The sequence below is a fragment of the Paralichthys olivaceus genome, chromosome 2, assembly GCF_024713975.1.
Source record: "Paralichthys olivaceus isolate ysfri-2021 chromosome 2, ASM2471397v2, whole genome shotgun sequence".
Classification (NCBI taxonomy): domain Eukaryota; kingdom Metazoa; phylum Chordata; class Actinopteri; order Pleuronectiformes; family Paralichthyidae; genus Paralichthys; species Paralichthys olivaceus.
In genome coordinates, this window is record NC_091094.1 from 12,151,528 (window position 1) to 12,160,898 (window position 9,371).

The following is a 9,371-nucleotide window of genomic DNA, read 5'->3' on the forward strand; positions in this document are numbered from 1 at the left end:
CCAAACTCATTTCTATTAATATGTAAGTAGCATTTTAAATTCAAATAAACTGGGCCTGTGCATGTCTGTGTTATCTTGTTAGCTTGCACACACCAGCGATGAAGAGGTTAGCAACATTTTGTTTTCACCGCTAATAGTCAAGTCAAGAACGATGAGAGCCAGTCAGTATAATGCAGGTGACGGGGACATTGTAACCAAATGTCTGTTTCTTCCGATCCATACTATAATGTAGTGTTTCCTAGGACAGGCTTAACTGAAACAACAGTGATGTGTTTTAAAAAGGAGGAAAGGAGGAGTTTACCAACAGTCTGTCTTTCACCAATGCACAGAACAGCAGCTCCTCAGGAGAAAATACGGAGCATCTGAGGAGTTCAGTGCATGTCTGAAAGCAGCTTTAGTTAGAGTGAGGCAGGATGGTATACTCTGGGTTTTTAATGAACTTACAACAAAGCTTGGGTTTTTATGCAAAACCTTTTAAATTGATTCACAAAAAATGAACAGTGTTATTAACTAGTAGCTGGACCCTAGGGGCAGGGAGGCAGAAAAACATAGCTCGATATGCCAAGCCGCGGAGAGGCAAACAATTCCACAGTGATCCACTGAAACAAAGCTAAAGTGAACTAAACAAAATCATTCACTTGCTTTAACAACAATGCAAACTTAATCAGATTAGAGATCTTTGTGATGCATTTTAATGAAAAATCTCTTTTAAGTCGTTTCTGGCCTCAAGTTCAAGTCTCTTGCAGCTGATTGTCAGATTTGAGCTTGAACTGAAAACAGGGTCTTTTGGGAGGAAATTAAAATGATTCTCAAAGCATTGAATATTATTGGCAGGAGTGTTAGTAATACCAGATTAATATTACATGAACTATATCCATTCATCAGAACTGATACTTGACACAAAAATGTACCTAATTAGATAGATGCCCCGTGTAACTAAACACATCATCAAAACAACAGTATTTACAGTATAACAGAATACACATAAGTAGCAATAAAGTAGTAAAGTGCAACCCCCACCACCATCTTAGACTCATCATACACATGCATTTATACAGTCTTGTCCTCAACCAAACCTCTGAAGTGGCAAAGCGTCGGCAGAAAGCTAGTCGCATGGGGCCTTGTTAGGGGGTTTCAAAGCATGGTGTCATTGCCGTCTCCTATAGCTAGTCTCAGAATGTAAGGGGGTCTCTTAACAAACTTGTCCGACTTGTCCTGTTCATGCCATATCTAAGCTATTCTAACTAGTCTTGATATCTTGGAAGCAACTTGCAAAATCACATTGGCATAAAATCTCTGAAGTTCCCTGACAAACCTTTTTATACAGAACTCTGTGCGTTCAGCAGTTGAACACTTTTAAGAGAAAACTCATCTGACCAGTGGCACTACTTTGCAATTATGTACAGGTGGAGAGAGGATCTTTTGGGATTTTGGTGGGTAGGCAGTTTCTGTAGCACTGGCTTATGTAACAGGAGTGTCTCTTTCCCAATATGAGTAATGCCGCTAAAAGGCCATTGGGATAACAGGAAAGAGAGCGGCGGAGCATCTTTAACCTCTTCCCCACCTACCCACAAAACCACCTACTCTCTCACTTTCGTTTCTGACTCCAGGTATTGCAGGGCTCTCCAGAACTCTGGTTGTTTTTGCAGTACAACTCTGTGCTGCATCACAAGCCTAAAACCTGGAATCTCTCATATCACTGTCATTATTTTAAGAGTAGGACATTTATAATCCTGCTCAAATCCACCCCTGCAGGAGGGAGTCAGTCCCATCACTGTTGGCTATTTGTGTTCCAAACATCAACCTGAGAAGCCAAACCTTAATTTTAATGGGCAAAGACAAATACTCAATGCAAAAAGAATACTTAGTATAAATATAACCCCAGCGTGAATAAAGGCATTTATTCACCAAAGGTCATGAGGAGGTTTATTTAAAAAAGGCAGAGATCAGGTAAGTCTTACATGTCTTCAGATGAAAGGTGATGTATCTCCACTTTTAGAGACTGACACAAATATGTCAACAATGTGTGTCATACGTATGTGTATGTTGTAATATGTGCATGTGCATGTACTTGACACAACAACAGCTAAATTGTCATTTGCATCAACCATTTTGGTGCGCTATCACCATAGTAACAGTCTCTTGAGGAATATGGATATTGCAGTGTTTGGTGCCATTTGAAAGAGGAAACTAATTTTCCAACATGTGATTATTCTTAAATCTAAAATTAAAAAGCCATGACATACTGTATGTCTGGTGGCTGGAGAGTCCACACAAGCATTTTTCAGGATTCTTCTTGAAACTTTATTTAAGATTTTTTTTTTTAACTATTCTCTTTAAATCAAAGCACAAATTACCCTGTTGCCATATAGGGGCACAGTTGCAATATTTGAATCCGTGCCAAGAACTCACTTTAAATTTTCACAACTGTTTGCACAGCCAGTTGTGCAAACTGGCTGTGCAAACAGTATATGTTGAATCTAACCTTCAACATATACTGATAAATTAAAAAACTGGTCAGAGCCTGAAACTGCAGCTGTTTAGACGATGCAATATGCAGGATCCCTTTATGTGGTCAGTTATTCATAATTGGTCAAAGTGCCCGATGCAGTATATTTTTCTAATGTTATTTATATCAGTTCAGAATACGACATTATCTCTGTCACACAGTTGAAGCATACGCAAAACTAGATTCTGCGTCACAAAGCTCGCAGACAGCATCTCACTGTGCTTCTGTGAAACTACTCAATGCTCTGCTCATCCTTATGTTACCATGGCTGCATCTAGTTAATCCAGCATTTGTAAGTCTATGAATGGACTCGAGTAACTCCCCTGCTTCAACACGTCTGTTGTCTCATCAGTGGCCTACCTGAAATCCCTTACAGTGTCCTCACAGTGTGGGCTACGATTATAATACATCCGATTTATTTGCCTGTTTATATTGTGAGTACATAACAAGCTATGAAAAATATCAACATTAAAACAAGTGTAGATAAACCCTCTCTACTGTATTTGAAACACTAGGACAAGAAGCACATAACAAAGTTAGAACTGTTTGTCAAAATACAATGCAAAAACATCCTTCTTAACTCAGCCTCAAATAGCCCTTTCCCATTGTATTCTAAAAATGCATGATTGTATTTCGAAAAGAGACGGAAAGACATTGTGGAAAGAATCCCATTCCATCTCCAGACGTTTTTCACAGTTTTAAGAAAACTGGATTATTTTTTTTTTAATGATTTCCAGACCAAAATGGGTTTTTTTCTCCACACTCCTGTACTCATGCTTGTAAAAAGATGAGTCAACTTATAGTTCATCTTAGTTGCCATAGAAACCTAAAGCAATAGTCATGGGGTCTGTGATACAAACTTTTGAAGGGCTGAAGGCATGCTTCTCACAAGCATCACTGGAGACCTTGACAGCTATTACAGCAGATGTCGAAGACATTCAAAAGATTTCCTTTAGAAGATAAAATTGAAAAAGTCGCAATCATACAATGAAAAAAACATGACTAAAAAATAAAAGCCCTGGATGGAAGTGGATACATTCAGTCATGGATTTTCAAATTAATAATGTATTCATAAAAATGCCAATTTTATTGAAAGGGCCTTGTGTGTTATGTGTTTATAAAATGTTTGGAAATATTTCTGATTATAAATGAAATCATGACTAAACCAATATCTTAATAAAGGATTTTAGTTTTCATCGAATCAAATTGAAGTTTAACTAGTTGAACAATATCACATCAGTTAATAATAATAAGGAGATTTAGGACAAATTCTTGCCATCTAAACCTAAGAATCCATTTAATTTAATTTTAAGGGACAATTCACTCAAATTGCAAAAATAATTAGAGTTGTAGTTGCATTATTTTTGTTTTAATCTTCTATCTTTCTACAACAAAGGGGTTGAATGCTGGTCAAGTGCATTTCCAGAAACAAACTTGGTGCAATGTTAAGGTTAAGGTTAACTCCACAAAAGTCACAGAGAAAAGCTAAAACCAAAACTACAAGACTGGTTCTGAAGTAAGTGTGAACAAATCCAACAAAGACCAAATCATTTGGACAGTTGGAGTCATGTGGATTTTGACTGTTTCTGCCTCCATGTTGGAGGGAGGCATGGTGTCACAAACGTTACCCTCACACTTCAACAAGAACATTTGGTGCTCTTTGAGGTAACCATAGCTACCACAACAGAGCGAGACCGGATGTCCATAACGCTGATCAACACGTAGCTGGTGGTGCATCTATGATTTCTGTGTCAAAGCTAACATGTCCATAACAAGCCATTTCATAGTGAAAGTCTCCGGAACAAATATCAGGTCAAGTAACCCAGTCCATATTTTAACCCTGCAAAGGAAGCTTTGGTGCATCTTATTATGAGATCATGCTTTCAGGACAAAGATACATTACACATTTTAATGTTTTTGAAATGTTTTTATCCTTGTATTTAGCGTAGTATCGCTGTTTATGAAGTGTGTGTTCTTGTGACATTCAGAGTTTATGACAGCTGACTTTAGGTCTGCATTCAACCACTTTCATAAAAAGTGGGACTCCTCGTTCTAATTTCTGATAGTTGATTAAAATTTTAATTTCCCTATGGGGGATTAATAAAGTACTTCTGATTCTGAAAAAACCAAAACAATAAACTGAATAAAACTATTACCCCTCATGTTATTTCCACAGATTCAAAAATGGTGATAGAGTTTTTAGATTACATTAGGACTGTGTGAACCTTTATATAAGAAAATATAGTAATGCAGGTGTTTCTCATCTTTGAATGCCATTTATAGTCATAACTAAGTTCAGTATTAAGTAACAGACATATTATGAAATGTGATGTTTAACACACAATTCTGCTATTGACTTCAGTAGTGATTATACAAATATGGTTTAATGGTCATTATCCACCATTCTTTTAAGAAATATATTTATATATGTGAATTTCTTGCAGGGTTTTGAGGGGACTGATCCTCATGAGAGATATGTGTCACTACCTGAGTAGCCGTTAAGAAGTACGAGCAAACGATGCAGTTCAGTGAGTTAGTGAAAGAAAGGGAACTATGCATCCTGCGTTCTCCCAGTAAAGTATTCACTTTGAGGCATATACAGTATAATATTTCTTGAATTAATCATGGGAGGGAACATGACCCAGTGTTACTAGATAGTTGATTGAACATTGTTTCCCCCCGAGTATGTGTATTGCTCTTCTTTCTATTTAATCCCCTGACACAAACTCACATACGTAAAAATTAAGAATAGATTATAAGACGTACATAAAGCAGTTTGTTAATTTTCAACCATCTCTCTGCCTTCCTACACAACACTGGTATCAAATGGTGGTTGCCATAGCAACAGGCTTGCAAGCCACAACAGGGCTTTTGCAAGACAAACACAGATCAGCATAACAGAAAATCTCTCTTATCACAATTTCTGTCTACAAACCCATCTAAGCCCGGCTAATGAAAGCTAACACGATTGACGTCACAGCAACTTAATGACTTTATCTGAATAACAGATAATACCTATTATTTAATGGAAGCAGGGCATGGAGTGGTTCGCAATTCAGCAACATTGGCCAATGTTTGAATACGAGTTGAAAACAGTTGATGCTTTTATGTGTGGAGTGTACAGACTCTTTGTGCATAGATTTTCTTCAGGGTGCTGCAGTATCGCAATATCATGGATGTCAGGGGAAGACATTTGAAGATCTTTCAAAAGGATTCATACTAGAATTAGAAGATGAATAATATCAATGATGAAACATGATTTAATTTTGATAAAATCCTTTTGCAAATTCAGCTCGATGGTGTGACAACATTTTTTTACAATGACTTTGTCAAATACCTGCTCAATACTGAGACCAGTTAGGATTTTAAAAAATGGTTAAACCATTGAAGGCAAAATGTCTATGCTGTTATTGTCATAGAAAGGACTGCTATCTTTTTATATTTGGTTTTTACATATAGTTTATCACCTTTATGAGGTTTTATCAAACAATACAATTCTAATTTAATTAAATCGATTTTCTAAGCAACTCCTAAATGCTTCCTTGCCATCTCCTCGCATCTGGATAAATCAAGATGAATGGCAACAGAAAAGTTAGAGGATCCAAACACACACACACACACACACACACACACACACACAAGGCAGAATGCTTTGGTCAAGTTGCTCTAACTGGTGAAAGAAAGTTACCTGTCTTCCAGCAAACAGGAAGGCCTTCATATGGACAGGCATATATACAAAAGGTTCCATAACAAAGATAGCTGACATTTAAAAGAACACAAGGGTACCTAAACACACGTTAGTGACAATGGAAGGTTCAAATACTGACTGGGCTGGAGAGGAAGTGAATGGGGAGGGGAGCTCAGGTGACTGAGAACAGGTGAGAGACAGGAAGTAAGTCCAGGGACATCTGGTGGATGGAGGGCGAACAGCAGGTGTGAGGACATGAAGGGAAGAAAGTAAACCAGCACTATAGACAGTGTGAAGAGAACCAATGAGCAAACTGTAACACATGATACACTGCTATTGTTTTATAAGGTTTTTGGAAATAAATATAAATGACTGAACCTCAGGGAAGCTATGATTTAATTAAAAAACATTTTAACTGTGCATATTCATGTAAACCTTATTATTGTAATAGAGTTTTGTGTATTTAACTCTCGTCTTATTGACCTCTAATGAAGAAAATAGGAATTGTATAGTCATCTTAAGCTCTGCAAAATAGTTGATGTGTCACTGACAGGTATGAAAATGTTTGACCAACATGCATGAATGTGCGTTAAATGAGGCTGACGATCTTTGGGGGTTTTCTTAGCCCACTTCAGTCCACACCAGGCACTGAAACTCCTGTCGTACTGTTGAGCTGCTTCCACAGCCGGAGCCTGGTGTGAAACTGAAAACTTGACACAGTCTCAGCAAGTGCTGAAGTGTGACATTTAAAAAAAAAACATTGTGAGAGCAAAATTGAGGACACATGGGAAAAGAGGCACTAGTTGTTACTACCATTAATTATTTGTCCACATCAAAGCAGCCATGGATGTGTGAGCTGGTAGATGAGAAACACCTCTAATCACCTTTACTTTTGCAAATGATGAGATGAGGGCAATTTGGCTAAGTAAGAAACATCTGATAATCTACAAACTGATGTACACTAAAGCAGCAGTAATCCTATAGATGATTTATATATATATATATATATATATATATATGGATGGTTGTTGAATTGTCAAATGGCCGTCAAGTTGTACAACCTCAGTGAGCAACATTATTGATTGAATGCATCTATGGCACTGTCTTCCTTCTAAGTTCAGCTGTCTCTGCTTGTTTATGGGGAGTCTGGTTTGCTGTCTTGCAGACAGTGAATACCAAATATTGCATTACTTAACATAGCTTACTGGATTTTGTGGGACTTGACAGCAAGGGGCATGCTGTCAGTGTGCCATGAATATGACTCCACTGGATGTAATTGATCTTTATCACCCAGAAATATCAGGGACGGAAGCAGGAGCTAAACAACCAGGTTCAGTTGATGGGAAGAAAGCATGAATAGCAAAGCAGTATGGCAACATGTGATGAGTTGTGTGAACAAATTCATTAGAGAAGAATATGGATACCTTACTTAGCAGCTGCCACCATAGCATGACATGAACCTTTCTTTGTGTGGCGAACATAACAGGTGAGACATGATGAGACAGACCTCACCTCAACGGGTGACACGACAAATTTAACATAAGGGGGAAGCATATGAAATGATGTACACTGTGACAGCAACAGGAAAAAACAAATGCGATACAAGAGAAGTAAATATTAGATTTTTGTGTGTGTGTGTGTGTGTGTGTGTAGAGCTATGTCAAAAGAAAAAAAAATCAAATAGTAAAGAAAAAAAGGAAGAAAACGACAAATAAAATAAAACTAAATAAAATAAGGAAGGAAAAAGGCATTTTAATCTCATTTCACATGTTATGCAGATTGGTTTGCATATAGTTCTTGGATATAAACATGACTGGTTGCTGTATCTTTTACAATAACAATATATGTTATGTAAAGTAGTCAATTATATACGTTGAGGAACAAATAGGAAAAGTATACAATAACTGAATAACTATATTTATTTGATCCACGGAAATATAGTTGAGACAACAAAGTTTACCTACAATGCAGCAACCTACACATCTGAACCACTGAGGCATGAATAGTATATATTTACAGTTTCAGTTGTTTTATACATCAAGAACATAATGTCTCAACCACTATTCTGTGCAAATATACATTTCTGTGGTTACATGCACAGTTGCTGCTACATCACAGTATGAAAAAATTAATATGGATGAGTGTTGACGAAATCTGTTTCATTATTAATGCAGAAGTGTAAGTCAGTACATGAAAAACTGCAGTAATGATACACAGTATGAGAGGGTCAACGTATATAGTCTGAAGATATTCGCATTACATTTGTGCAGTTATATTAATAACATTAAATACAATTTGTTTATAACATGAATCTTTACAGCAGCAGAGTGCGAATTCTTAAGCCATGAAACACCCTGGCACATTGATAACGAACTGGATGATGAAACACTCTTATCAAGTACAGTTAGCTATGTGCCTGAACTGGCCTTGTATTTCGAGGTGCTTTAATTGCTCTGCAAATTTGTGTTTGCCTTTCAATGTAATCCCATCTGTGGAGACGCTCACAACATAAGAGTTCTCTCCATCTGTGACCTCCCAGCTCTGAATGCGATGCAACAATGGAGAAGAGCAGGGGAGGAAGGAAGGAAGACTGCCTCGCTATTCAGGTATTTACTGATGGTACACAAGCTCAAGGATGGCAGTGAACAAAAGTATGAGAAAGGCTACAAACTTACTTGCAAGATATTTGCACAGGGAGTTAGGTTTTTAAAGTGGGAAGCATTCAGTCCATTACTTAAGAAAATGGTGATTGGCCATTTGTAACTAATTATGTTAAAGGGTTGAATTTGTCTAAAATAAAATAAAAACAATAGAATGAATAGAATTATGTCAAGTTCTTTTGTCGATACATTTAGGGGTCTTTAGATATGAGAGGAAAACCAGACTACGTGCATCAAATATGCATTTTTTGTATTTATTGCATTCTCAGATTTTCTTTCCTCGTCTCCCTCTGCAGACTGTCTCTCACCACCATTTTGAAAACCTGAGACCTTGAGCACTGCTGAAAAACCTCGTAATGCAAACACAGCCCGGTTAAAAACACCTGCAAGGAAAGGTTCGACAACAGTGAATAAAGCAAGTGTGTGTTTTTTCTTCTTTCTTACTCCTCAGGCCATTTTATACCGAGTGGTGCATTGCAGAACTGAGATCTGATGGCGTGAAATACAACAGAGA